Genomic DNA, 25,985 nt, shown 5'->3' on the forward strand with positions numbered 1-25,985 from the left:
GACTGCATTGGCCGGGAATCGATTCCGGGCCTCACGCGTGGCAGGCGAGAATTCTACCACTGAACCACCAATGCTCCACAGATGCCTAATTTTACACTTACTCATGTACTTTAGTGTATAAAACAAAGCAGGAGTGTCAGGATGCCTTGCCTTGCCATCACCACAACTACTTGGTTACCAAGCATTGCTAACTCAGTCGGTAAAGCATGAGACTCTTAATCTCAGGGTCGTGGGTTCGAGCCCCACATTGGGCGGATGTTTTTTTTCTTTTCCTGTACCATTGTATGTGGAACACTGTCAACTTGCACCACCACAGCGCAAATGGCTGTCCTCACTTTCACAAAATGCACTGCCATATAAGCAAAAACTCAGGCCTCCCGCGTGGAAGGCGAGAATTCTACCACTGAACCACCAATGCTCCACAGGTACTTAATTTTACACTTACTCGTGTACTTTAGTGTACAAAACAAAGCAGGAGTGTCAGGATGCCTTGCAATGCCTTGCCATCACCTCCATGCATTCGCAACCAAGCCTGGCTAGCTCAGTCGGTAGAGCATGAGACTCTTAATCTCAGGGTCGTGGGTTCGAGCCCCACGTTAGGCGGATGTTTTTTCTTTTCCTGTACCATTGTATGTGGAACACTGTCAACTTGCACCACCACAGCGCAAATGGCTGTCCTCACTTTCACAAAATGCACTGCCATATCAGCAAAAACTCAGGACTGCATTGGACGGGAATCAAACCCAGGCCTCCCGCGTGGAAGGCGAAAATTCCACCACTGAACCACCAATGCTCCAAAGGTACTTAATTTTACACTTACTCGTGTACTTTAGTGTATGAAACAAAGCAGGAGTGTCAGGATGCCTTGCCTTGCCATCACCTCCGTGCATTCGCAACCAACCCTGGCTAGCTCAGTCGGTAGAGCATGAGACTCTTAATCTCAGGGTCGTGGGTTCGAGCCCCACGTTGGGCAGATGTTTTTTCTTTTCCTGTACCATTGTATGTGGAACACTGTCAACTTGCACCACCACAGCGCAAATGGCTGTCCTCACTTTCCCAAAATGCACTGCCATATCAGCAAAAACTAATGACTGCATTGGCCAGGAATCGAACCCAGGCCTCCCGCGTGGAAGGCGAGAATTCTACCACTGAACCACCAATGCTCCACAGGTACTTAATTTTACACTTACTCGTGTACTTTAGTGTATGAAACAAAGCAGGAGTGTCAGGATGCCTTGCCTTGCCTTGCCATCACCTCCATACATTCGCAACCAAGCCTGGCTAGCTCAGTCGGTAGAGCATGAGACTCTTAATCTCAGGGTTGTGGGTTCGAGCCCCACGTTGGGCGGATGTTTTTTCTTTTCCTGTACCATTGTATGTGGAACACTGTCAACTTGCACCACCACAGCGCAAATAGCTGTCCTCACTTTCACAAAATACACTGCCATATCAGCAAAAACTCAGGACTGCATTGGCCGGGAATCGATTCCGGGCCTCACGCGTGGCAGGCGAGAATTCTACCACTGAACCACCAATGCTCCACAGATGCCTAATTTTACACTTACTCATGTACTTTAGTGTATAAAACAAAGCAGGAGTGTCAGGATGCCTTGCCTTGCCATCACCTCCAAGCCTACGAAACCAAGCCCGACTAGCACAGTCGCTAGAGCATAAGACTATTAATCTTAGGGTCATGTATTTGAGCTCCATGTTGGGCAGTTGTTTTTTTCTCTTCCTGTACCATTGTATGTGGAACAGTGTATACTTGCATCACCACAGCGCAAATGGCTGTCCTCACTTTCACAAAATGCACTGCCCTATCAGCAAAAACTCAGGAATGTATTGACCGGGATTTGAACCCGGCCTCCCACGTGGCCGGCTAGATTTCTACCACTGAACCACCAATGATCCACAGATGCTTAATTTTAGACTTACTCATGTACTTTAGTGTACAAAACAAAGCAGGAGAGTCAGGATGCCTTGCCTTGCCATCACCACAACTCCTCGGTTACCAAGCATTGCTAACTCAGTCGGTAAAGCATAAGACTCTTAATCTCAGGGTCGTGGGTTCGAGCCCCACATTGGGCAGATGTTTTTTTTCTTTTCCTGTACCATTGTATGTGGAACACTGTCAACTTGCACCACCACAGCGCAAATGGCTGTCCTCACTTTCACAAAATGCACTGCCATATCAGCAAAAACTAAGGACTGCATTGGCCAGGAATCGAACCCAGGTCTCCCGCATGGCAGGCGAGAATTGTACCACTGAACCACCAATGCTCCACAGATACTTAATTTTACACTTACTCGTGTACTTTAGTTTATGAAACAAAGCAGGAGTGTCAGGATGCCTTGCCTTGCCATCACCTCCATACATTTTCAACTAAGCCTGGCTAGCTCAGTCGGTAGAGCATGAGACTCTTAATCTCAGGGTCGTGGGTTCGATCCCCACGTTGGGCGGATGTTTTTTCTTTTCCTGTACCATTGTATGTGGAACACTGTATACTTGCACCACCACAGCGCAAATGGCTGTCCTCACTTTCACAAAATACACTGCCATATCAGCAAAAACTCAGGACTGCATTGGCCGGGAATCGATTCCGGGCCTCACGCGTGGCAGGCGAGAATTCTACTACTGAACCACCAATGCTCCACAGATGCCTAATTTTACACTTACTCATGTACTTTAGTGTATAAAACAAAGCAGGAGTGTCAGGATGCCTTGCCTTGCCATCACCTCCAAGCCTACGTAACCAAGCCCGACTAGCACAGTCGCTAGAGCATAAGACTATTAATCTTAGGGTCATGTATTTGAGCTCCATGTTGGGCAGTTCTTTTTTTCTCTTCCTGTACCATTGTATGTGGAACAGTGTATACTTGCATCACCACAGCGCAAATGGCTGTCCTCACTTTCACAAAATGCACTGCCCTATCAGCAAAAACTCAGGAATGTATTGACCGGGAATTGAATCCGGCCTCCCACGTGGCCGGCTAGATTTCTACCACTAAACCACCAATGATCCACAGATGCTTAATTTTAGACTTACTCATGTATTTTAGTGTACAAAACAAAGCAGGAGAGTCAGGATGCCTTGCCTTGCCATCACCACAACTCCTCGGTTACCAAGCATTGCTAACTCAGTCAGTAAAGCATGAGGCTCTTAATCTCAGGGTCGTGGGTTCGAGCCCCACATTGGGCGGATGTTTTTTTTCTTTTCCTGTACCATTGTATGTGGAACACTGTCAACTTGCACCACCACAGCGCAAATGGCTGTCCTCACTTTCACAAAATGCACTGCCATATCAGCAAAAACTCAGGAATGCATTGGCCGGGAATCGAACCCAGGCCTCCCGCGTGGCAGGTGAGAATTCTACCACTGAACCACCAATGCTCCACAGATACTTAATTTTACACTTACTCGTGTACTTTAGTTTATGAAACAAAGCAGGAGTGTCAGGTTGCCTTGCCTTGCCATCACCACAACTCCTCGGTTACCAAGCATTGCTAACTCAGTCGGTAAAGCATAAGACTCTTAATCTCAGGGTCGTGGGTTCGAGCCCCTCATTGGGCGGATGTTTTTTTTCTTTTCCTGTACCATTGTATGTGGAACACTGTATACTTGCACCACCACAGCGCAAATGGCTGTCCTCACTTTCACAAAATACACTGCCATATCAGCAAAAACTCAGGACTGCATTGGCCGGGAATCGATTCCGGGCCTCACGCGTGGCAGGCGAGAATTCTACTACTGAACCACCAATGCTCCACAGATGCCTAATTTTACACTTACTCATGTACTTTAGTGTATAAAACAAAGCAGGAGTGTCAGGATGCCTTGCCTTGCCATCACCTCCAAGCCTACGTAACCAAGCCCGACTAGCACAGTCGCTAGAGCATAAGACTATTAATCTTAGGGTCATGTATTTGAGCTCCATGTTGGGCAGTTGTTTTTTTCTCTTCCTGTACCATTGTATGTGGAACAGTGTATACTTGCATCACCACAGCGCAAATGGCTGTCCTCACTTTCACAAAATGCACTGCCCTATCAGCAAAAACTCAGGAATGTATTGACCGGGATTTGAACCCGGCCTCCCACGTGGCCGGCTAGATTTCTACCACTGAACCACCAATGATCCACAGATGCTTAATTTTAGACTTACTCATGTACTTTAGTGTACAAAACAAAGCAGGAGAGTCAGGATGCCTTGCCTTGCCATCACCACAACTCCTCGGTTACCAAGCATTGCTAACTCAGTCGGTAAAGCATAAGACTCTTAAACTCAGGGTCGTGGGTTTGAGCCCCACATTGGGCGGATGTTTTTTTTCTTTTTTTGTACCATTGTATGTGGAACACTGTAAACTTGCACCACCACAGCGCAAATGGCTGTCCTCACTTTCACAAAATGCACTGCCATATCAGCAAATACTAAGGACTGCATTGGCCGGGAATCGAACCCAGGCCTCCCGCGTGGCAGGCGAGAATTCTACCACTGAACCACCAATGCTCCACAGATACTTACTTTTACACTTACTCGTGTACTTTAGTTTATGAAATAAAGCAGGAGTGTCAGGATGCCTTGCCTTGCCATCACCTCCATACATTTTCAACTAAGCCTGGCTAGCTCAGTCGGTAGAGCATGAGACTCTTAATCTCAGGGTCGTGGGTTCGAGCCCCACGTTGGGCGGATGTTTTTTCTTTTCCTGTACCATTGTATGTGGAACACTGTCAACTTGCACCACCACAGCGCAAATGGCTGTCCTCACTTTCACAAAATGCACTGCCATATCAGCAAAAACTAAGGACTGCATTGGCCGGGAATCGAACCCAGGTCTCCCGCGTGGAAGGCGAGAATTCTACAACTGAACCACCAATGCTCCACAGGTACTTAATTTTACACTTACTCGTGTACTTTAGTGTATGAAACAAAGCAGGAGTGTCAGGATGCCTTGCCTTGCCTTGCCATCACCTCCATACATTCGCAACCAAGCCTGGCTAGCTCAGTCGGTAGAGCATGAGACTCTTAATCTCAGGGTCGTGGGTTCGAGCCCCACGTTGGGCGGATATTTTTTCTTTTCCTGTACCATTGTATGTGGAACACTGTCAACTTGCACCACCACAGCGCAAATAGCTGTCCTCACTTTCACAAAATACACTGCCATATCAGCAAAAACTCAGGACTGCATTGGCCGGGAATCGATTCCGGGCCTCACGCGTGGCAGGCGAGAATTCTACCACTGAACCACCAATGCTCCACAGATGCCTAATTTTACACTTACTCATGTACTTTAGTGTATAAAACAAAGCAGGAGTGTCAGGATGCCTTGCCTTGCCATCACCTCCAAGCCTACGTAACCAAGCCCGACTAGCACAGTCGCTAGAGCATAAGACTATTAATCTTAGGGTCATGTATTTGAGCTCCGTGTTGGGCAGTTGTTTTTTTCTCTTCCTGTACCATTGTATGTGGAACAGTGTATACTTGCATCACCACAGCGCAAATGGCTGTCCTCACTTTCACAAAATGCACTGCCCTATCAGCAAAAACTCAGGAATGTATTGACCGGGATTTGAACCCGGCCTCCCACGTGGCCGGCTAGATTTCTACCACTGAACCACCAATGATCCACAGATGCTTAATTTTAGACTTACTCATGTACTTTAGTGTACAAAACAAAGCAGGAGAGTCAGGATGCCTTGCCTTGCCATCGCTACAACTCCTCGGTTAGCAAGCATTGCTAACTCAGTCGGTAAAGCATAAGACTCTTAATCTCAGGGTCGTGGGTTCGAGCCCCACATTGGGCGGATGTTTTTTTTCTTTTCCTGTACCATTGTATGTGGAACACTGTCAACTTGCACCACCACAGCGCAAATGGCTGTCCTCACTTTCACAAAATGCACTGCCATATCAGCAAAAACTAAGGACTGCATTGGCCGGGAATCGAACCCAGGCCACCCGCGTGGCAGGCGAGAATTCTACCACTGAACCACCAATGCTCCACAGATACTTAATTTTACACTTACTCGTGTACTTTAGTTTATGAAACAAAGCAGGAGTGTCAGGATGCCTTGCCTTGCCATCACCTCCATACATTTTCAACTAAGCCAGGCTAGCTCAGTCGGTAGAGCATGAGACTCTTAATCTCAGGGTCGTGGGTTCGAGCCCCACGTTCGGCGGATGTTTTTTCTTTTCCTGTACCATTGTATGTGGAACACTGTATACTTGCACCACCACAGCCCAAATGGCTGTCCTCACTTTCACAAAATACACTGCCATATCAGCAAAAACTAAGGACTGCATTGGCCGGGAATCGATTCCGGGCCTCACGCGTGGCAGGCGAGAATTCTACTACTGAACCACCAATGCTCCACAGATGCCTAATTTTACACTTACTCATGTACTTTAGTGTATAAAACAAAGCAGGAGTGTCAGGATGCCTTGCCTTGCCATCACCTCCAAGCCTACGTAACCAAGCCCGACTAGCACAGTCGCTAGAGCATAAGACTATTAATCTTAGGGTCATGTATTTGAGCTCCATGTTGGGCAGTTCTTTTTTTCTCTTCCTGTACCATTGTATGTGGAACAGTGTATACTTGCATCACCACAGCGCAAATGGCTGTCCTCACTTTCACAAAATGCACTGCCCTATCAGCAAAAACTCAGGAATGTTTTGACCGGGAATTGAACCCAGGCCTCCCGCGTGGCAGGCGAGAATTCTACCACTGAACCACCAATGCTCGACAGATACTTAATTTTACACTTACTCGTGTACTTTAGTGTATGAAACAAAGCAGGAGTGTCAGGATGCCTTGCCTTGCCATCACCTCCATACATTCTCAAACAAGCCTGGCTAGCTCAGTCGGTAGAGCATGAGACTCTTAATCTCAGGGTCGTGGGGTCGAGCCCCACGTTGGGCGGATGTTTTTTCTTTTCCTGTACCATTGTATGTGGAACACTGTATACTTGCACCACAACAGCGCAAATGGCTGTCCTCACTTTCACAAAATACACTGCCATATCAGGAAAAACTCAAAACTGCATTGGCCGGGAATCGATTCCGGGCCTCACGCGTGGCAGGCGAGAATTCTACCACTGAACCACCAATGCTCCACAGATGCCTTATTTTACACTTACTCATGTACTTTAGTGTATAAAACAAAGCAGGAGTGTCAGGATGCCTTGCCTTGCCATCACCTCCAAGCCTACGTACTCAAGCCCGACTAGCACAGTCGCTAGAGCATAAGACTATTAATCTTAGGGTCATGTATTTGAGCTCCATGTTGGGCAGTTGTTTTTTTCTCTTCCTGTACCATTGTATGTGGAACAGTGTATACTTGCATCACCAAAGCGCAAATGGCTGTCCTCACTTTCACAAAATGCACTGCCCTATCAGCAAAAACTCAGGAATGTATTGACCGGGAATTGAACCCGGCCTCCCACGTGGCCAGCAAGATTTCTACCACTGAACCACCAATGATCCACAGATGCTTAATTTTAGACTTACTCATGTACTTTAGTGTACAAAACAAAGCAGGAGAGTCAGGATGCCTTGCCATCACCACAACGCCTCGGTTACCAAGCATTGCTAACTCAGTCGGTAAAGCATGAGACTCTTAATCTCAGGGTCGTGGGTTCGAGCCCCACATTGGGCGGATGTTTTTTTTCTTTTCCTGTACCATTGTATGTGGAACACTGTCAACTTGCACCACCACAGCGCAAATGGCTGTTCTCACTTTCACAAAATGCACTGCCATATCAGCAAAAACTCAGGACTGCATTGGCCGGGAATTGAACCCAGACCTCCCGCATGGCAGGCAAGAATTCTATCACTGAACCACCAATGCTCCACAGATACTTAATTTTACACTTACTCGTGTACTTTAGTGTATGAAACAAAGCAGGAGTGTCAGGATGTCTTGCCTTGCCATCACCTCCATACATTCACAAATAAGCCTGGCTAGCTCAGTCGGTAGAGCATGAGACTCTTAATCTCAGGGTCGTGGGTTCGAGCCCCACGTTGGGCGGATGTTTTTTCTTTTCCTGTACCATTGTATGTGGAACAGTGTATACTTGCATCACCACAGCGCAAATGGCTGTCCTCACTTTCACAAAATACACTGCCATATCAGCAAAAACTCAGGACTGCATTGGCCGGGAATCGATTCCGGGCCTCACGCGTGGTAGGCGAGAATTCTACCACTGAACCACCAATGCTCCACAGATACTTAATTTTACACTTACTCGTGTACTTTAGTGTATGAAACAAAGCAGGAGTGTCAGGATGCCTTGCCTTGCCATCACCTCCATACATTCTCAATCAATCCTGGCTAGCTCAGTCGGTAGAGCATGAGACTCTTAATCTCAGGGTCGTGGGTTCGAGCCCCACGTTGGGCGGATGTTTTTTCTTTTCCTGTACCATTGTATGTGGAACAGTGTATACTTGCATCACCACAGCGCAAATGGCTGTCCTCACTTTCACAAAATACACTGCCATATCAGCAAAAACTCAGGACTGCATTGGCCGGGAATCGATTCCGGGCATCACGCGTGGCAGGCGAGAATTCTACCACTGAACCACCAATGCTCCACAGAAACTTAATTTTACACTTACTCGTGTACTTTAGTGTATGAAACAAAGCAGGAGAGTCAGGATGCCTTGCCTTGCCATCACCACAACTCCTCGGTTACCAAGCATTGCTAACTCAGTCGGTAAAGCATGAGACTCTTAATCTCAGGGTCGTGGGTTCGAGCCCCACATTGGGCGGATGTTTACTTTTCTTTTCCTGTACCATTGTATGTGGAACACTGTCAACTTGCACCACCACAGCGCAAATGGCTGTCCTCACTTTCACAAAATGCACTGCCATATCAGCAAAAACTCAGGCCTCCCGCGTGGAAGGCGAGAATTCTACCACTGAACCACCAATGCTCCACAGGTACTTAATTTTACACTTACAGATGTAGCCACCTTTATCTTGAGTGGCCGCGGCGTTTGTCCCGTTCGACCATACGCAGCGTACTGTGGCGTAGCGAGGCGCGCCTAGCCACAGAGAGGCTATCTAATCGCACGGAGACAGACATTTGACGTTTGGCGTTACCTTTACGTGTAATACCTGCGATCAGCCACCAGATGTCGCTTTTTACAATCACCACTGCGCATGCGTGTGGTCTCCCGTAAAATACAATACTGACATACATAATAAGGACTACTTTACTAAGGCGTCTCATTACGCTGCATACAGTAAATACTGTACTCATTACGCTGCATTATTTAATACAGTACTGTATATACAGTACGACACCGACGCAAATACAGTAGTACAGCATACAGTATATGATCCATCTACAATACTTTATGAATACTGTATGTGAGCGTCCAAGTCCCGCAGACAAAACACAGTACTGTAAAACCAGTAGTGTACACTGTCGCAAATGGATGTGTGTTACAAGTTCACTATTGCCTCTCAAGATTAGGAATTTTCTACAGTATGTTATCGTCCTAATCCCGTAGCCATTACAGCATAATCAAAACCAACGGATTTATACATTTGTCTGCGGCGAAGTGGTGAAGTGTTTCGCTTCCTATACTCAGAGTCCAGGGTTCGATTCCTTAAGTACGAATGCATGTTACTGTAGTTTTTTTCAGACACTTTATTATTTTTTTTATTCACATACTGTAAACCAGGGCATACAGTAGCTGCATGAGCGGTTCTATGCGATCGAGTCCGGTGTACCATAATGTGCAGGTTCTATGCAGGTTAAGGTTCTATGCTCCGTACACAGTACACATACAATTCTGTAGCTGGGCAGACTGAATAGAAATGGCTACCACCTATGACTCCTTGCCCCACAGAGGCCCTAGGCTACGGAGCAAGTAATAGTCCAGATTGTACAGACTATGGGGCAATGCTGAAGGAGCGTCACAATCCCCTAGCTAAAATACACAGTATGCATATTATGGTACACCGGACTCGATGACATACTGTAGCACACTGGCAAAATGGCCGCCGCCCCTGAACCCTTGTGCAGGTTATGGGGCAATGCTGAAGGAGCGTCACAATCCCCTAGCCAAAATACACAGGGGAGGGATAAGCTACTGTAGGATTGCATACAGTATTACGGTACACCGGACTCAATCGCATAGCACACTGTCAAAACGACCACTACCCATGAACCCCCACCTCCTGAACCCCCACCTCGTGGCAGGCAGCAGTTGGGTATGGAATGAGAAATGGCATAAGCTGTGCAGGCTACGGGGCGATGCTGAAGGAGCGTCACAATCCCCTAGCCAAAATACACAGAGATACTGTAAGCGAGGTCTATGCACATTACAGTACTGTACGTTACACCGGGCTCGGTCGCATAGCAAACTGACAAAACACAAGTTTTACAGTACATACAGTAAAGCAGGCCAAAGCTGCAGGAGAGTTTCTACTGTAAAGGTTCTATGCACCGTACGGTAATGTACACATACCTGTACAATTCTATAGCAGGGCAGACTCAATTGAAATGGCTACCGCCTGTGACTCCTACAGTAGCTCCTAGGAGGCACTCAGCTATGGAGCAAATAACAGCACAGATTTTGCAGGCTACGGGGCAATGCTGAAGGAGCGTCACAATCCCCTAGCTACAATACACAGGGGTGATAGAGATAATCGAGTGGCTGGAGGGGGGTCCCCTTGATTTAAGGGGCCCCCACTCCTCCAGGGTACTCCGGCCAGGTGTGACTAGTTGGGTATTTAATTCCATGGCCGCAGGGACCGGTATAAAAGTCTCCCCCGGCTGTGCATTATCTGTCCAGCTAGTGGAGCCCAGTGCTGATTCAAAAAATATGGGGAACCCCTACGCTTTTTTTGTCCCCCTTATTTTTTGCACCAGGACCAGGCGCAGAGCCCGGTGCTGGTTCTAAAAAGATGGGGGATCCCGTGTCCATTTTTTCCGTATTCCTGACGGAATTCGACTGCAATTGCATATATACAGTACTGTACCCCTTAATGTCACTGCTTACAGTATACAGTATTTAGACATGAGCTTGTGTACAGTATCTGTCATGAGGTGCTTTTTTCACTGACACTATAACTTTTTTCTATTGTGATATACTGTACAGAGGCGGCAAACTAGCCAAACGGGAATAATCAGCTTCTGCAGAATAAAATGAGATGCTACAGTACATGCCTATATTCTGTGAGTGACTGCGGCTCTATGAAATTAAATCAGAAAATTTAAATATGAAATGCATTACTAATGTGTGGCATTACTGTACTGTATGTGTATAAGGTGTACTACAATATTTTCTGGTGTAACATAAGGAAAGGGCACTACTGCATGGTCTAATGCAGTGGTTCTCAAACTTGGTCCTCAGGACCCCACACAGTGCATGTTTTGCAGGTAAACCAGCAAGTGCACAGATGTATTCATTACTAACTGACACATTTTAGAAGGTCCATACAGTAGGTGGAGCTAATTTTTTCACTTGTGATTCTGTGAGACCTGCAAAACCTGCACTGTGTGGGGTCCTGAGGACTGAGTTTGAGAACCTGTGGTCTAATGTAAATAAAGATGAATGTGGTGGGGTGTAATGTGAATAAGGGGCATTACTGTTAGGAGTAATGTGGTACTATGATATGATGTCATGAGAATAAGAGACACCACTGCATGATATAATGTGAATAAAGTTGCAGTACTGTGTTGTGTCATTTCATCTTCGGGTATTATTGTGTTACCATGCCCCTTCCCAGCAAGAACATACTGTACACTGTTTTGGGCTGGCACTAAATGTGCACATTGTTCTTATTTAGATTATAGGGGGTAGGAGCGCCAAAATGGGTGATGGTGCTGGGAAAGGGGTGCAGGGTTAGAGGCGGAACTACGTAGCATCTGTGCAAGAGGGCATCAGCCAAAATCTAGCCTAGGGCATCATGTTGGTCAGGTTTGGCTCTGATAATACTGTATACTGTACTCTTACTGTACTTTGCATTCAATACAGATACTGTTTGCACACAGGTTTTACATGAATCATTGGCAATGCTGCAGGAGTGTCTCATTAGGCAATCTAAAATATACCACGACTATGGGTGGGGATACAGTAGGGAAGTTCTGTCACCATAAGCTGTCTGCTGTGTATAGCATATTTCCATCTGAGATGCATTTGTGTGTTTGTAATAAGAAAAAAACATTTTACTGTACATTTAGTGGATACAGTATTTCTCCCCCATAATGACGTATCATACTGTACAGGTACCCTCATGTACTGTACCGTACCATACTGTAAAATTGAATATTTATTGGAAAAACATCAATATTAATGTAAAAATAAAGTATTACAACATCCGATTCCATGTACTGCACTGATCAAAATGTACAGTACTCTTATTCAGGACTTATAAAACTGAAAATAACTGTTCATACAGTACACATCAATAACATTACTACTGTATAATATTCTACATTAGTTTATGCAATAATCAGACAAAGGCAATTTTATCATTTTTTTTAATAATGCACCAATTTAAAATTTTAAACAGAAAATACAGAACTACATATTTGTGGCTTGACCATTTCTTTCAACTACAACAGGTAATACTTTATACAGGTGATTTATATAATTATTACAATGTTCAGGTGTGAGTACTTCTAGCCAAAATTTCTTTATCCCATCCACCAGTTGCTGTTTTGTTGTTGGCTTTGCAACACTCCTAACGTACCTCTTCAATTGAGCCCACACTAATTCGATTGGGTTCATGTCTGGTGATCTATATAAAAATAAAAATAAAGCGTATAGAAAAAATTAATTACATTACAGTAAATAGAGAAAATTAAACATACAATATTGTACTGTTTATTAAACAAATTTTTTTTTTACAGTACTAGAGTGCTATCCAAAATTTTACTTGTACACTGTTGAAAGAATACTCACTCTGGTGGTGTGCGTTCCCAATTCATACCTTTCTCTTCCATAAATTTGGCTGAGGCGGAGTGTTTAGGATCATTGTCTTGGAATATCCTATGGTGAGTTGGGTAATATTTATTCACAAATGGCACCATACATTTCTCTACTATTGTTTCTTGGAAAAATTTCTTATCCATGATTCCTACAGAAATCAAAAAATGTTGTTCATTAATAAGCAACTCCTTTTATTGTGCAGTTACACGTACTCTACAGTACAACATGTATTTTTACAGAACACAGGCACAGAATAAAGTATAGTACTGTACCTTCGAAAAATAATAGGGGACCAGCTCCTAATCGTGATATGCCTCCCCATACATGGACTTTCAATGGATGCTTTGGGCGTGGTTTTAAAGAGATATGGTTACGTTTCCTGAATGACATTCTGGAGAACCGCTCAAGGGCAACAGACGATTCATCTGTGAAAATGACATCATCAAATGTTTCACCACTCTCAATCCATCGCCGTGCCTGTTCCACTCTCTTTTCTTTATTCACATCTCTTATCATTGGAGATATCCTGTGAAGAGCCAAAAATAATGAAATCAGATACAGTTATGAAATTACAGATTTACAGATTACTGTATATACAGTAGACTGTATGTGCAGTATACTGTATTATATACCTACTGTATACATTAAACTGTACATACAGTACATTAAGTTACATACAGAGTAATATATATATATACATACTGTACATACACACAAACACACACACACAGTATACAGTATGTAATCATCACAATAAGCCGGCAATGCTTCATTGCTGTCTCTGAGTGCCTATACAGTAGGTATCTCTTTTGGGATAGAATATATACAGTATATACACACACACATACTGTATATAGTATAAAGTACACACTCTGTATAATGATTTATGGCATTATTATATCACGTATCAAGGGATTATTAACAGTGCATTTACTGTATGGTTTATACTGCTTTCAGTATTTTACCTTGTTGCGCCAAAGGTCCATCCCATTTTCCGTCGCATCCTTCTGATGCTGGTGGCCGATATGTCCAGGTCATACTTGGAATGGAGAATTCGTTTTATTTGCAGAGCAGTACGCTCATCATCCTCACGAGTTAGTTCCTCCACAATTTGTTGCACTCTCCTACAGTACAATACAGTATGAAAAATATGAATTCATGAACAGCACAATCACAGTTACAATTGATGAAGTTTTTATTTTATTTCAAAAAAATTGTTTATGGTATAAAGCAAGTAATTTAAACATTACAGTAGTGTACAGTACGTACCATGTGCATTTTGTAGGAAATACAATTCTGGGCGTTGTTCTCTCGAATGCATGATAGCGCACCGTTTCTAAAGTGACTATAATGCCACTTTCCTTGAGCCATGCATGGATCTCTTTGATGGTTTTATTTTCTTTTTTCATGTTGGCGATTATCTTGCTCATCGTTTTGTTGATAGTTACTGGCATGTTGTCCAACTATAATTCCTGTATGGAGAGAAAACATTTGTGAATACTGTAGTCTAAAATTTACACATCTGAAAATGCATAAGAGTTTTATGATAGAAGTTAATACTGTACAGTACATGTTTACTATCCAGTACCTGATGTTCAAATTTAAGTATTGTATACTGTACAGTACTGAAAATACAACTTCAGTGTTATGGACTGCAATTAGTTTCCTGTATGAAACAGATACAGTACAGTAAATAACCCTCCTTGGAAGTGCATGGGCCCTGTGAGACTTACAGTAGTGTACAGCATAAGGGTCGACTGACATGATGTACAAGCATTACATACAGTACATGTCAGTACTGTATGTAAATTCTTCAATTATTGCCTAACAACAATGCTGCTTACTGTATATTAAATACTGTAGGCCTAGAAATGTGCATCTCAATATAGTAGTTAAAAACACAGGGGCCTATGTGGATAAGCGAGTTCTATGCACACTAAAAATGGCCACCGACCGTGAACCCCCAGCACGTGGCAGCGCTCGGATATGTAGTGAGATACAGTATGGCATACATTTCACACTCCAGGGGGCAATGCTGAAGGAGCGTCACAATCCCCTAGCTCAATTACACTGGGATAAGCGAGGTCTACTGTATGCACATTACGGTATACCGAGCTGGATCGCTTAGCAACCTGACAACATGGCCGCCGACCGTGAACTCCCAGCACGTGGCAGCGCTCGGATATGTAGTGAGATACAGTATGGCATACATTTCACACTCCAGGGGGCAATGCTGAAGGAGCGTCACAATCCCCTAGCTCAATTACATTGGGATAAGCGCGGTCTATGCACATTACGGTATACCGAGCTGGATCGCTTAGCAACCTGACAACATGGCCGCCGACCGTGAACTCCCAGCACGTGGCAGCGCTCGGATATGTAGTGAGATACAGTATGGCATACATTTCACACTCCAGGGGGCAATGCTGAAGGAGCGTCACAATCCCCTAGCTCAATTACATTGGGATAAGCGCGGTCTATGCACATTACGGTATACCGAGCTGGATCGCTTAGCAACCTGACAACATGGCCGCCGACCGTGAACTCCCAGCACGTGGCAGCGCTCGGATATGTAGTGAGATACAGTATGGCATACATTTCACACTCCAGGGGGCAATGCTGAAGGAGCGTCACAATCCCCTAGCTCAATTACACTGGGATAAGCGAGGTCTACTGTATGCACATTACGGTATACCGAGCTGGATCGCTTAGCAACCTGACAAAATGGCCGCCGACCGTGAACTCCCAGCACGTGGCAGCGCTTGGATATGGAGTGAGAGATGGTATACATTTTAAAATACACCGGGATAAGTTGTATAGGCCATGGAGCAATGCACAGGGACATTCATCATTTACGTACAGTATATAAATAATTGTAAACCGTAAATGAAAGAATTACCGGTCAAATACTGTATGACGAAACTGTGTCAATGAGCTGGAACAGTATGGCCTGTGAAGAAGTTTTCGAAGGCAGAAACGGAGAGCAAATTATCAGGAGATTTCTGAAAGGTCGGAGAAGATCCACACAGCAAGTCTGCTTACGAGGAATCGCTCCTGCAGATGTACTTTGATTTAATGTACAGTATGTGAAACCTGTGTGCATCCTTCCATTGGATGTACTGTATTGGAGAGAATTTTTTTTTTTTTAAAGTGAATGTCACGGGAACACATTAAAAATAAGGTTGGCACTTCCTTCCCATTGGTGTTGGTTTACAGTATGCCGTAGTGTACTCGGACGCTCATGTAATTGCATTTCAAAGGCACAGTATTTTCCATCGTCTCCCCCCTACCCCCATCGCCCTTCCCCCCTGGGGGCCTGCACAGGGAGGAAATTCAGGTCCTGTGCAATACACAAACGCTGAAGATCTACAGTACTGTTTTGCTCAGTTGGTAGCGTCAGAATACACTCATTTCATTCCCGCTGTTTAGGTGCATTTAGCGTAAAGAATCGCTCCTGCAGATGTACTTTGATTTATGTGAAATCTGTGTGCATCCTTCCATTGACTGTCTTACAGTGTAAATAAAATAATACAGTGCATTATTACAGAAAAAAAAAAAAAAAAAGAAAGAAAGAAAACACATCAGGTCTCGAACCCTGGACCCCAGCGAGGGAGGTGGGAGCCTTCACCCCTAGCCCACGACGCCTCATGAGAGATTTCCAATTTCATGTGTGAAAGTACTGCAAACAGCGGCCGGCCCCCGCCCCATTGCTGTTGGTTTATGCCTTAGAGGACTCGGACGCTCGCATTTGTAAAGCACGGTGTTTTCCTCCGCCTCCGGCTAGCCTGCTGCCCTTCCCCCATGGGAGCCTGCACAGATCATGCAGTAGACAGGGAGGGAATGCAAATGCTGGTCATGTGCAATACACAAACGCCCACTGTAGTACTGTTTTGCTCACTTACAGTACTGTACTGTAGGTTGCATTTAGCGTAAAGAATCGCTCCTGCAGATGTACTTTGATTTAATGTACAGTATGTGAAACCTGTGTGCATCCTTCCATTGGATGTACTGTATTGGAGAGAATTTTTTTTTTTTTAAAGTGAATGTCACGGGAACACATTAAAAATAAGGTTGGCACTTCCTTCCCATTGGTGTTGGTTTACAGTATGCCGTAGTGTACTCGGACGCTCATGTAATTGCATTTCAAAGGCACAGTATTTTCCATCGTCTCCCCCCTACCCCCATCGCCCTTCCCCCCTGGGGGCCTGCACAGGGAGGAAATTCAGGTCCTGTGCAATACACAAACGCTGAAGATCTACAGTACTGTTTTGCTCAGTTGGTAGCGTCAGAATACACTCATTTCATTCCCGCTGTTTAGGTGCATTTAGCGTAAAGAATCGCTCCTGCAGATGTACTTTGATTTATGTGAAATCTGTGTGCATCCTTCCATTGACTGTCTTACAGTGTAAATAAAATAATACAGTGCATTATTACAGAAAAAAAAAAAAAAAAAAGAAAGAAAGAAAGCACATCAGGTCTCGAACCCTGGACCCCCAGCGAGGGAGGTGGGAGCCTTCACCCCTAGCCCACGACGCCTCATGAGAGATTTCCAATTTCATGTGTGAAAGTACTGCAAACAGCGGCCGGCCCCCGCCCCATTGCTGTTGGTTTATGCCTTAGAGGACTCGGACGCTCGCATTTGTAAAGCACGGTGTTTTCCTCCGCCTCCGGCTAGCCTGCTGCCCTTCCCCCATGGGAGCCTGCACAGATCATGCAGTAGACAGGGAGGGAATGCAAATGCTGGTCATGTGCAATACACAAACGCCCACTGTAGTACTGTTTTGCTCACTTACAGTACTGTACTGTAGGTTGCATTTAGCGTAAAGAATCGCTCCTGCAGATGTACTTTGATTTAATGTACAGTATGTGAAACCTGTGTGCATCCTTCCATTGGATGTACTGTATTGGAGAGAAATTTTTTTTTTTTAAAGTGAATGTCACGGGAACACATTAAAAATAAGGTTGGCACTTCCTTCCCATTGGTGTTGGTTTACAGTATGCCGTAGTGTACTCGGACGCTCATGTAATTGCATTTCAAAGGCACAGTATTTTCCATCGTCTCCCCCCTACCCCCATCGCCCTTCCCCCCTGGGGGCCTGCACAGGGAGGAAATTCAGGTCCTGTGCAATACACAAATGCTGAAGATCTACAGTACTGTTTTGCTCAGTTGGTAGCGTCAGAATACACTCATTTCATTCCCGCTGTTTAGGTGCATTTAGCGTAAAGAATCGCTCCTGCAGATGTACTTTGATTTATGTGAAATCTGTGTGCATCCTTCCATTGACTGTCTTACAGTGTAAATAAAATAATACAGTGCATTATTACAGAAAAAAAAAAAAAAAAAGAAAGAAAGAAAGCACATCAGGTCTCGAACCCTGGACCCCCAGCGAGGGAGGTGGGAGCCTTCACCCCTAGCCCACGACGCCTCATGAGAGATTTCCAATTTCATGTGTGAAAGTACTGCAAACAGCGGCCGGCCCCCGCCCCATTGCTGTTGGTTTATGCCTTAGAGGACTCGGACGCTCGCATTTGTAAAGCACGGTGTTTTCCTCCGCCTCCGGCTAGTCCTCCATTCCCATTATGCATTAGCGAACTCAGACGCTCATATATTTTAAAAGCACGGTGTTTATACATTGTACTGTACATTCTTCCTTTTACACAATTACTGTAGTTGCGTCTCCATACACATACTGTACAGTACTCCATACTTTTTCCACCGCCTCCCGTTACGCCTACAGTATTGCCAGAGCTGTAGATCAATCCGCCGCTATACTGTACGATCGAAAGTACTGGATTAGTGGAGCATTAGCGACACAGTGGTGGAGATGTGTAATGCATGATGAGTATCTAGATCGCCTCAACGCGCCAGCCTGTGATGAAACTCAGCTATCGCATTAGCGTGACTAAACGCCCGTCTCGGCGGAGAAACAGTCAAGATAAAGGTGGCTACATCTGTACTCGTGTACTTTAGTGTATGAAACAAAGCAGGTGTGTCAGGATGCCTTGCCTTGCCTTGCCATCACCTCCATGCATTCGCAACCAAGCCTGGCTAGCTCAGTCGGTAGAGCATGAGACTCTTAATCTCAGGGTCGTGTGTTCGAGCCCCACGTTGGGTGGATGTTTTTTCTTTTCCTGTACCATTGTATGTGGAACACTGTCAACTTGCACCACCACAGCGCAAATGGCTGTCCTCACTTTCACAAAATGCACTGCCATATCAGCAAAAACTCATGACTGCATTGGCCAGGAATCGAACCCAGGTCTCCCGCGTGGAAGGCGAGAATTCTACCACTGAACCACCAATGCTCCACAGGTACTTAATTTTACACTTACTCGTGTACTTTAGTGTATGAAACAAAGCAGGAGTGTCAGGATGCCTTGCCTTGCCATCACCTCCATACATTCGCAACCAAGCCTGGCTAGCTCAGTCGGTAGAGCATGAGACTCTTAATCTCAGGGTTGTGGGTTCGAGCCCCACGTTGGGCGGATGTTTTTTCTTTTCCTGTACCATTGTATGTGGAACACTGTCAACTTGCAGCACCACAGCGCAAATAGCTGTCCTCACTTTCACAAAATACACTGCCATATCAGCAAAAACTCAGGACTGCATTGGCCGGGAATCGATTCCGGGCCTCACGCGTGGCAGGCGAGAATTCTACCACTGAACCACCAATGCTCCACAGATGCCTAATTTTACACTTACTCATGTACTTTAGTGTATAAAACAAAGCAGGAGTGTCAGGATGCCTTGCCTTGCCATCACCTCCAAGCCTACGTAACCAAGCCCGACTAGCACAGTCGCTAGAGCATAAGACTATTAATCTTAGGGTCATGTATTTGAGCTCCATGTTGGGCAGTTGTTTTTTTCTCTTCCTGTACCATTGTATGTGGAACAGTGTATACTTGCATCACCACAGCTCAAATGGCTGTCCTCACTTTCACAAAATGCACTGCCCTATCAGCAAAAACTCAGGAATGTATTGACCGGGATTTGAACCCGGCCTCCCACGTGGCCAGCTAGATTTCTACCACTGAACCACCGATGATCCACAGATGCTTAATTTTAGACTTACTCATGTACTTTAGTGTACAAAACAAAGCAGGAGAGTCAGGATGCCTTGCCTTGCCATCATCACAACTCCTCGGTTACCAAGCATTGCTAACTCAGTCGGTAAAGCATAAGACTCTTAATCTCAGGGTCGTGGGTTCGAGCCCCACATTGGGCGGATGTTTTTTTTCTTTTCCTGTACCATTGTATGTGGAACACTGTCAACTTGCACCACCACAGCGCAAATGGCTGTCCTCACTTTCACAAAATACACTGCCATATCAGCAAAAACTCAGGACTGCATTGTCCGGGAATCGAACCCAGGCCTCACGCGTGGCAGGCGAGAATTCTACCACTGAACCACCAATGCTCCACAGATACTGAATTTTACACTTACTCGTGTACTTTAGTTTATGAAACAAAGCAGGAGTGTCAGGATGCCTTGCCTTGCCATCACCTCCATACATTTTCAACCAAGCCTGGCTAGCTCAGTCGGTAGAGCATGAGACTCTTAATCTCAGGGTCGTGGGTTTGAGCCCCACGTTGGGCGGATGTTTTTTCTTTTCCTGTACCATTGTATGTGGAACACTGTATACTTGCACCACCACAGCGCAAATGGCTGTCCTCACTTTCACAAAATACACTGCCATATCAGCAAAAACTCAGGACTGCATTGGCCGGGAATCGATTCCGGGCCTCACGCGTGGCAGGCGAGAATTCTACCACTGAACCACCAATGCTCCACAGATGCCTAATTTTACACTTCCTCATGTACTTTAGTGTATAAAACAAAGCAGGAGTGTCAGGATGCCTTGCCTTGCCATCACCTCCAAGCCTACGTAACCAAGCCCGACTAGCACAGTCGCTAGAGCATAAGACTATTAATCTTAGGGTCATGTATTTGAGCTCCATGTTGGGCAGTTGTTTTTTTCTCTTCCTGTACCATTGTATGTAAAACAGTATATACTTGCATCACCACAGCACAAATGGCTGTCCTCACTTTCACAAAATGCACTGCCCTATCAGCAAAAACTCAGGAATGTATTGACCGGGAATTGAACCCGGCCTCCCACGTGGCCGGCTAGATTTCTACCACTGAACCACCAATGATCCACAGATGCTTAATTTTAGACTTACTCATGTACTTTAGTGTACAAAACAAAGCAGGAGAGTCAGGATGCCTTGCCTTGCCATCACCACATCTCCTCAGTTACCAAGCATTGCTAACTCAGTCGGTAAAGCATGAGGCTCTTAATCTCAGGGTCGTGGGTTCGAGCCCCACATTGGGCAGATGTTTTTTTTCTTTTCCTGTACCATTGTATGTGGAACACTGTCAACTTGCACCACCACAGCGCAAATGGCTGTCCTCACTTTCACAAAATGCACTGCCATATCAGCAAAAACTCAGGACTGCATTGGCCGGGAATCGAACCCGGGCCTCCCGCGTGGCAGGCGAGAATTCTACCACTGAACCACCAATGCGCCACAGATACTTAATTTTACACTTACTCGTGTACTTTAGTGTATGAAACAAAGCAGGAGTGTCAGGTTGCCTTGCCTTGCCATCACCTCCATACATTCTCAACCAAGCCTGGCTAGCTCAGTCGGTAGAGCATAAGACTCTTAATCTCAGGGTCGTGGGTTCGAGCCCCACGTTGGGCGGATGTTTTTTCTTTTCCTGTACCATTGTATGTGGAACACTGTATACTTGCACCACAACAGCGCAAATGGCTGTCCTCACTTTCACAAAATACACTGCCATATCAGGAAAAACTCAAGACTGCATTGGCCGGGAATCGATTCCGTGCCTCACGCGTGGCAGGCGAGAATTCTACCACTGAACCACCAATGCTCCACAGATGCCTTATTTTACACTTACTCATGTACTTTAGTGTATAAAACAAAGCAGGAGTGTCAGGATGCCTTGCCTTGCCATCACCTCCAAGCCTACGTAATCAAGCCCGACTAGCACAGTCGTAAGAGCATAAGACTATTAATCTTAGGGTCATGTATTTGAGCTCCATGTTGGGCAGTTGTTTTTTTCTCTTCCTGTACCATTGTATGTGGAACAGTGTATACTTGCATCACCACAGCGCAAGTGGCTGTCCTCACTTTCACAAAATGCACTGCCCTATCAGCAAAAACTCAGGAATGTATTGGACTGCATTGGCCGGGAATCGAACCCAGGCCTCCCGCGTGGCAGGCGAGAATTCTACCACTGAACCACCAATGCTCCACAGATACTTAATTTTACACTTACTCGTGTACTTTAGTTTATGAAACAAAGCAGGAGTGTCAGGATGCCTTGCCTTGCCATCACCTCCATACATTTTCAACCAAGCCTGGCTAGCTCAGTCGGTAGAGCAGGAGACTCTTAATCTCAGGGTCGTGTGTTCGAGCCCCACGTTGGGCGGATGTTTTTTCTTTTCCTGTACCATTGTATGTGGAACACTGTATACTTGCACCACCACAGCGCAAATGGCTGTCCTCACTTTCACAAAATACACTGCCATATCAGCAAAAACTCAGGACTGCATTGGCTGGGAATCGATTCCGGGCCTCACGCGTGGCAGGCGAGAATTCTACTACTGAACCACCAATGCTCCACAGATGCCTAATTTTACACTTACTCATGTACTTTAGTGTATAAAACAAAGCAGGAGTGTCAGGATGCCTTGCCTTGCCATCACCTCCAAGCCTACGTAACCAAGCCCGACTAGCACAGTCACTAGAGCATAAAACTATTAATCTTAGGGTCATGTATTTGAGCTCCATGTTGGGCAGTTGTTTTTTTCTCTTCCTGTACCATTGTATGTGGAACAGTGTATACTTGCATCACCACAGCACAAATGGCTGTCCTCACTTTCACAAAATGCACTGCCCTATCAGCAAAAACTCAGGAATGTATTGACTGGGAATTGAACTTGGCCTCCCACGTGGCCGGCTAGATTTCTACCACTGAACCACCAATGATCCACAGATGCTTAATTTTAGACTTACTCATGTACTTTAGTGTACAAAACAAAGCAGGAGAGTCAGGATGCCTTGCCTTGCCATCACCACAACTCCTCGGTTACCAAGCATTGCTAACTCAGTCGGTAAAGCATGAGACTCTTAATTTCAGGGTCGTGGGTTCGAGCCCCACATTGGGCGGATGTTTTTTTTCTTTTCCTGTACCATTGTATGTGGAACACTGTCAACTTGCACCACCACAGCGCAAATGGCTGTCCTCACTTTCACAAAATGCACTGCCATATCAGCAAAAACTCAGGACTGCATTGGCCGGGAATCGAACCCGGGCCTCCCGCGTGGCAGGCGAGAATTCTACCACTGAACCACCAATGCTCCACAGATACTTAATTTTACACTTACTCGTGTACTTTAGTGTATAAAACAAAGCAGGAGTGTCAGGATGCCTTGCCTTGCCATCACCTCCAAGCCTACGTAACCAAGCCCGACTAGCACAGTCACTAGAGCATAAAACTATTAATCTTAGGGTCATGTATTTGAGCTCCATGTTGGGCAGTTGTTTTTTTCTCTTCCTGTACCATTGTATGTGGAACAGTGTATACTTGCATCACCACAGCACAAATGGCTGTCCTCACTTTCACAAAATGCACTGCCCTATCAGCAAAAACTCAGGAATGTATTGACTGGGAATTGAACTTGGCCTCCCACGTGGCCGGCTAGATTTCTACCACTGAACCACCAATGATCCACAGATGCTTAATTTTAGACTTACTCATGTACTTTAGTGTACAAAACAAAGCAGGAGAGTCAGGATGCCTTGCCTTGCCATCACCACAACTCCTCGGTTACCAAGCATTGCTAACTCAGTCGGTAAAGCATGAGACTCTTAATCTCAGGGTCGTGGGTTCGAGCCCCACGTTGGGCGGATGTTTTTTCTTTTCCTGTACCATTGTATGTGGAACACTGTATACTTGCACCACAACAGCGCAAATGGCTGTCCTCACTTTCACAAAATACACTGCCATATCAGGAAAAACTCAAGACTGCATTGGCCGGGAATCGATTCCGGGCCTCACGCGTGGCAGGCGAGAATTCTACCACTGAAACACCAATGCTCCACAGATGCCTTATTTTACACTTACTCATGTACTTTAGTGTATAAAACAAAGCAGGAGTGTCAGGATGCCTTGCCTTGCCATCACCTCCAAGCCTACGTAATCAAGCCCGACAAGCACAGTCGCTAGAGCATAAGACTATTAATCTTAGGGTCATGTATTTGAGCTCCATGTTGGGCAGTTGTTTTTTTCTCTTCCTGTACCATTGTATGTGGAACAGTGTATACTTGCATCACCAAAGCGCAAATGGCTGTCCTCACTTTCACAAAATGCACTGCCCTATCAGCAAAAACTCAGGAATGTATTGACCGGGAATTGAACCCGGCCTCCCACGTGGCCGGCTAGATTTCTACCACTGAACCACCAATGATCCACAGATGCTTAATTTTAGACTTACTCATGTACTTTAGTGTACAAAACAAAGCAGGATAGTCAGGATGCCTTGCCATCACCACAACGCCTCGGTTACCAAGCATTGCTAACTCAGTCGGTAAAGCATGAGACTCTTAATCTCAGGGTTGTGGGTTCGAGCCCCACATTGGGCGGATGTTTTTTTTCTTTTCCTGTACCATTGTATGTGGAACACTGTCAACTTGCACCACCACAGCGCAAATGGCTGTCCTCACTTTCACAAAATGCACTGCCATATCAGCAAAAACTCAGGACTGCATTGGCCGGGAATCGAACCCGGGCCTCCCGCGTGGCAGGCGAGAATTCTACCACTGAACCACCAATGCTCCATAGATACTTAATTTTACACTTACTCGTGTACTTTAGTGTATGAAACAAAGCAGGAGTGTCAGGATGCCTTGCCTTGCCATCACCTCCATACATTCTCAACCAAGCCTGGCTAGCTCAGTCGGTAGAGCATGAGACTCTTAATCTCAGGGTCGTGGGTTCGAGCCCCACGTTGGGTGGATGTTTTTTCTTTTCCTGTACCATTGTATGTGGAACACTGTATACTTGCACCACAACAGCGCAAATGGCTGTCCTCACTTTCACAAAATACACTGCCATATCAGGAAAAACTCAAGACTGCATTGGCCGGGAATCGATTCCGGGCCTCACGCGTGGCAGGCGAGAATTCTACCACTGAACCACCAATGCTCCACAGATGCCTTATTTTACACTTACTCATGTACTTTAGTGTATAAAACAAAGCAGGAGTGTCAGGATGCCTTGCCTTGCCATCACCTCCAAGCCTACGTAATCAAGCCCGACTAGCACAGTCGCTAGAGCATAAGACTATTAATCTTAGGGTCATGTATTTGAGCTCCATGTTGGGCAGTTGTTTTTTTCTCTTCCTGTACCATTGTATGTGGAACAGTGTATACTTGCATCACCAAAGCGCAAATGGCTGTCCTCACTTTCACAAAATGCACTGCCCTATCAGCAAAAACTCAGGAATGTATTGACCGGGAATTAAACCCGGCCTCCCACGTGGCCGGCTAGATTTCTACCACTGAACCACCAATGATCCACAGATGCTTAATTTTAGACTTACTCATGTACTTTAGTGTACAAAACAAAGCAGGGGAGTCAGGATGCCTTGCCATCACCACAACGCCTCGGTTACCAAGCATTGCTAACTCAGTCGGTAAAGCATGAGACTCTTAATCTCAGGGTTGTGGGTTCGAGCCCCACATTGGGCGGATGTTTTTTTTCTTTTCCTGTACCATTGTATGTGGAACACTGTCAACTTGCACCACCACAGCGCAAATGGCTGTTCTCACTTTCACAAAATGCACTGCCATATCAGCAAAAACTCAGGACTGCATTGGCCGGGAATCGAACCCAGACCTCCCGCATGGCAGGCGAGAATTCTATCACTGAACCACCAATGCTCCACAGATACTTAATTTTACACTTACTCGTGTACTTTAGTGTATGAAACAAAGCAGGAGTGTCAGGA

At 45.4% G+C, this 25,985-nt stretch overlaps 28 non-coding genes across 28 annotated transcripts; 15 read left to right on the plus strand and 13 right to left on the minus strand.

The window, feature by feature from the left end:
- Positions 1-530: 530 nt before the first annotated feature.
- Positions 531-603, plus strand: TRNAK-CUU (transfer RNA lysine (anticodon CUU)). The gene has a single exon. It is a non-coding gene; the product is annotated as a tRNA-Lys (tRNA).
- Positions 604-900: 297 nt separating this feature from the next.
- TRNAK-CUU (transfer RNA lysine (anticodon CUU)) lies at positions 901-973 on the plus strand. The gene has a single exon. It is a non-coding gene; the product is annotated as a tRNA-Lys (tRNA).
- A 119-nt stretch (positions 974-1,092) lies between these two features.
- On the minus strand, positions 1,093-1,163 carry TRNAG-UCC (transfer RNA glycine (anticodon UCC)). Its single transcript has one exon. It is a non-coding gene; the product is annotated as a tRNA-Gly (tRNA).
- Positions 1,164-1,275: 112 nt separating this feature from the next.
- On the plus strand, positions 1,276-1,348 carry TRNAK-CUU (transfer RNA lysine (anticodon CUU)). Its single transcript has one exon. It is a non-coding gene; the product is annotated as a tRNA-Lys (tRNA).
- A 1,039-nt stretch (positions 1,349-2,387) lies between these two features.
- TRNAK-CUU (transfer RNA lysine (anticodon CUU)) lies at positions 2,388-2,460 on the plus strand. The gene has a single exon. It is a non-coding gene; the product is annotated as a tRNA-Lys (tRNA).
- An 861-nt stretch (positions 2,461-3,321) lies between these two features.
- On the minus strand, positions 3,322-3,392 carry TRNAG-GCC (transfer RNA glycine (anticodon GCC)). Its single transcript has one exon. It is a non-coding gene; the product is annotated as a tRNA-Gly (tRNA).
- A 1,043-nt stretch (positions 3,393-4,435) lies between these two features.
- On the minus strand, positions 4,436-4,506 carry TRNAG-GCC (transfer RNA glycine (anticodon GCC)). The gene has a single exon. It is a non-coding gene; the product is annotated as a tRNA-Gly (tRNA).
- A 107-nt stretch (positions 4,507-4,613) lies between these two features.
- TRNAK-CUU (transfer RNA lysine (anticodon CUU)) lies at positions 4,614-4,686 on the plus strand. The gene has a single exon. It is a non-coding gene; the product is annotated as a tRNA-Lys (tRNA).
- Positions 4,687-4,805: 119 nt separating this feature from the next.
- On the minus strand, positions 4,806-4,876 carry TRNAG-UCC (transfer RNA glycine (anticodon UCC)). Its single transcript has one exon. It is a non-coding gene; the product is annotated as a tRNA-Gly (tRNA).
- A 112-nt stretch (positions 4,877-4,988) lies between these two features.
- Positions 4,989-5,061, plus strand: TRNAK-CUU (transfer RNA lysine (anticodon CUU)). Its single transcript has one exon. It is a non-coding gene; the product is annotated as a tRNA-Lys (tRNA).
- Positions 5,062-5,922: 861 nt separating this feature from the next.
- On the minus strand, positions 5,923-5,993 carry TRNAG-GCC (transfer RNA glycine (anticodon GCC)). Its single transcript has one exon. It is a non-coding gene; the product is annotated as a tRNA-Gly (tRNA).
- A 107-nt stretch (positions 5,994-6,100) lies between these two features.
- Positions 6,101-6,173, plus strand: TRNAK-CUU (transfer RNA lysine (anticodon CUU)). Its single transcript has one exon. It is a non-coding gene; the product is annotated as a tRNA-Lys (tRNA).
- Positions 6,174-6,841: 668 nt separating this feature from the next.
- Positions 6,842-6,914, plus strand: TRNAK-CUU (transfer RNA lysine (anticodon CUU)). The gene has a single exon. It is a non-coding gene; the product is annotated as a tRNA-Lys (tRNA).
- Positions 6,915-7,948: 1,034 nt separating this feature from the next.
- Positions 7,949-8,021, plus strand: TRNAK-CUU (transfer RNA lysine (anticodon CUU)). The gene has a single exon. It is a non-coding gene; the product is annotated as a tRNA-Lys (tRNA).
- Positions 8,022-8,140: 119 nt separating this feature from the next.
- On the minus strand, positions 8,141-8,211 carry TRNAG-ACC (transfer RNA glycine (anticodon ACC)). The gene has a single exon. It is a non-coding gene; the product is annotated as a tRNA-Gly (tRNA).
- A 107-nt stretch (positions 8,212-8,318) lies between these two features.
- TRNAK-CUU (transfer RNA lysine (anticodon CUU)) lies at positions 8,319-8,391 on the plus strand. Its single transcript has one exon. It is a non-coding gene; the product is annotated as a tRNA-Lys (tRNA).
- Positions 8,392-18,983: 10,592 nt separating this feature from the next.
- Positions 18,984-19,056, plus strand: TRNAK-CUU (transfer RNA lysine (anticodon CUU)). Its single transcript has one exon. It is a non-coding gene; the product is annotated as a tRNA-Lys (tRNA).
- A 119-nt stretch (positions 19,057-19,175) lies between these two features.
- TRNAG-UCC (transfer RNA glycine (anticodon UCC)) lies at positions 19,176-19,246 on the minus strand. Its single transcript has one exon. It is a non-coding gene; the product is annotated as a tRNA-Gly (tRNA).
- A 107-nt stretch (positions 19,247-19,353) lies between these two features.
- TRNAK-CUU (transfer RNA lysine (anticodon CUU)) lies at positions 19,354-19,426 on the plus strand. Its single transcript has one exon. It is a non-coding gene; the product is annotated as a tRNA-Lys (tRNA).
- Positions 19,427-20,287: 861 nt separating this feature from the next.
- TRNAG-GCC (transfer RNA glycine (anticodon GCC)) lies at positions 20,288-20,358 on the minus strand. The gene has a single exon. It is a non-coding gene; the product is annotated as a tRNA-Gly (tRNA).
- A 107-nt stretch (positions 20,359-20,465) lies between these two features.
- Positions 20,466-20,538, plus strand: TRNAK-CUU (transfer RNA lysine (anticodon CUU)). Its single transcript has one exon. It is a non-coding gene; the product is annotated as a tRNA-Lys (tRNA).
- Positions 20,539-21,399: 861 nt separating this feature from the next.
- Positions 21,400-21,470, minus strand: TRNAG-GCC (transfer RNA glycine (anticodon GCC)). Its single transcript has one exon. It is a non-coding gene; the product is annotated as a tRNA-Gly (tRNA).
- Positions 21,471-21,577: 107 nt separating this feature from the next.
- On the plus strand, positions 21,578-21,650 carry TRNAK-CUU (transfer RNA lysine (anticodon CUU)). Its single transcript has one exon. It is a non-coding gene; the product is annotated as a tRNA-Lys (tRNA).
- A 500-nt stretch (positions 21,651-22,150) lies between these two features.
- Positions 22,151-22,221, minus strand: TRNAG-GCC (transfer RNA glycine (anticodon GCC)). The gene has a single exon. It is a non-coding gene; the product is annotated as a tRNA-Gly (tRNA).
- A 1,041-nt stretch (positions 22,222-23,262) lies between these two features.
- Positions 23,263-23,333, minus strand: TRNAG-GCC (transfer RNA glycine (anticodon GCC)). Its single transcript has one exon. It is a non-coding gene; the product is annotated as a tRNA-Gly (tRNA).
- Positions 23,334-24,739: 1,406 nt separating this feature from the next.
- Positions 24,740-24,810, minus strand: TRNAG-GCC (transfer RNA glycine (anticodon GCC)). Its single transcript has one exon. It is a non-coding gene; the product is annotated as a tRNA-Gly (tRNA).
- Positions 24,811-24,917: 107 nt separating this feature from the next.
- TRNAK-CUU (transfer RNA lysine (anticodon CUU)) lies at positions 24,918-24,990 on the plus strand. The gene has a single exon. It is a non-coding gene; the product is annotated as a tRNA-Lys (tRNA).
- An 856-nt stretch (positions 24,991-25,846) lies between these two features.
- TRNAG-GCC (transfer RNA glycine (anticodon GCC)) lies at positions 25,847-25,917 on the minus strand. The gene has a single exon. It is a non-coding gene; the product is annotated as a tRNA-Gly (tRNA).
- Between the last annotated feature and the right edge of the window lie 68 nt (positions 25,918-25,985).

This window comes from Pseudophryne corroboree, chromosome 3 (genome assembly GCF_028390025.1).
Source record: "Pseudophryne corroboree isolate aPseCor3 chromosome 3, aPseCor3.hap2, whole genome shotgun sequence".
NCBI lineage: Eukaryota > Metazoa > Chordata > Amphibia > Anura > Myobatrachidae > Pseudophryne > Pseudophryne corroboree.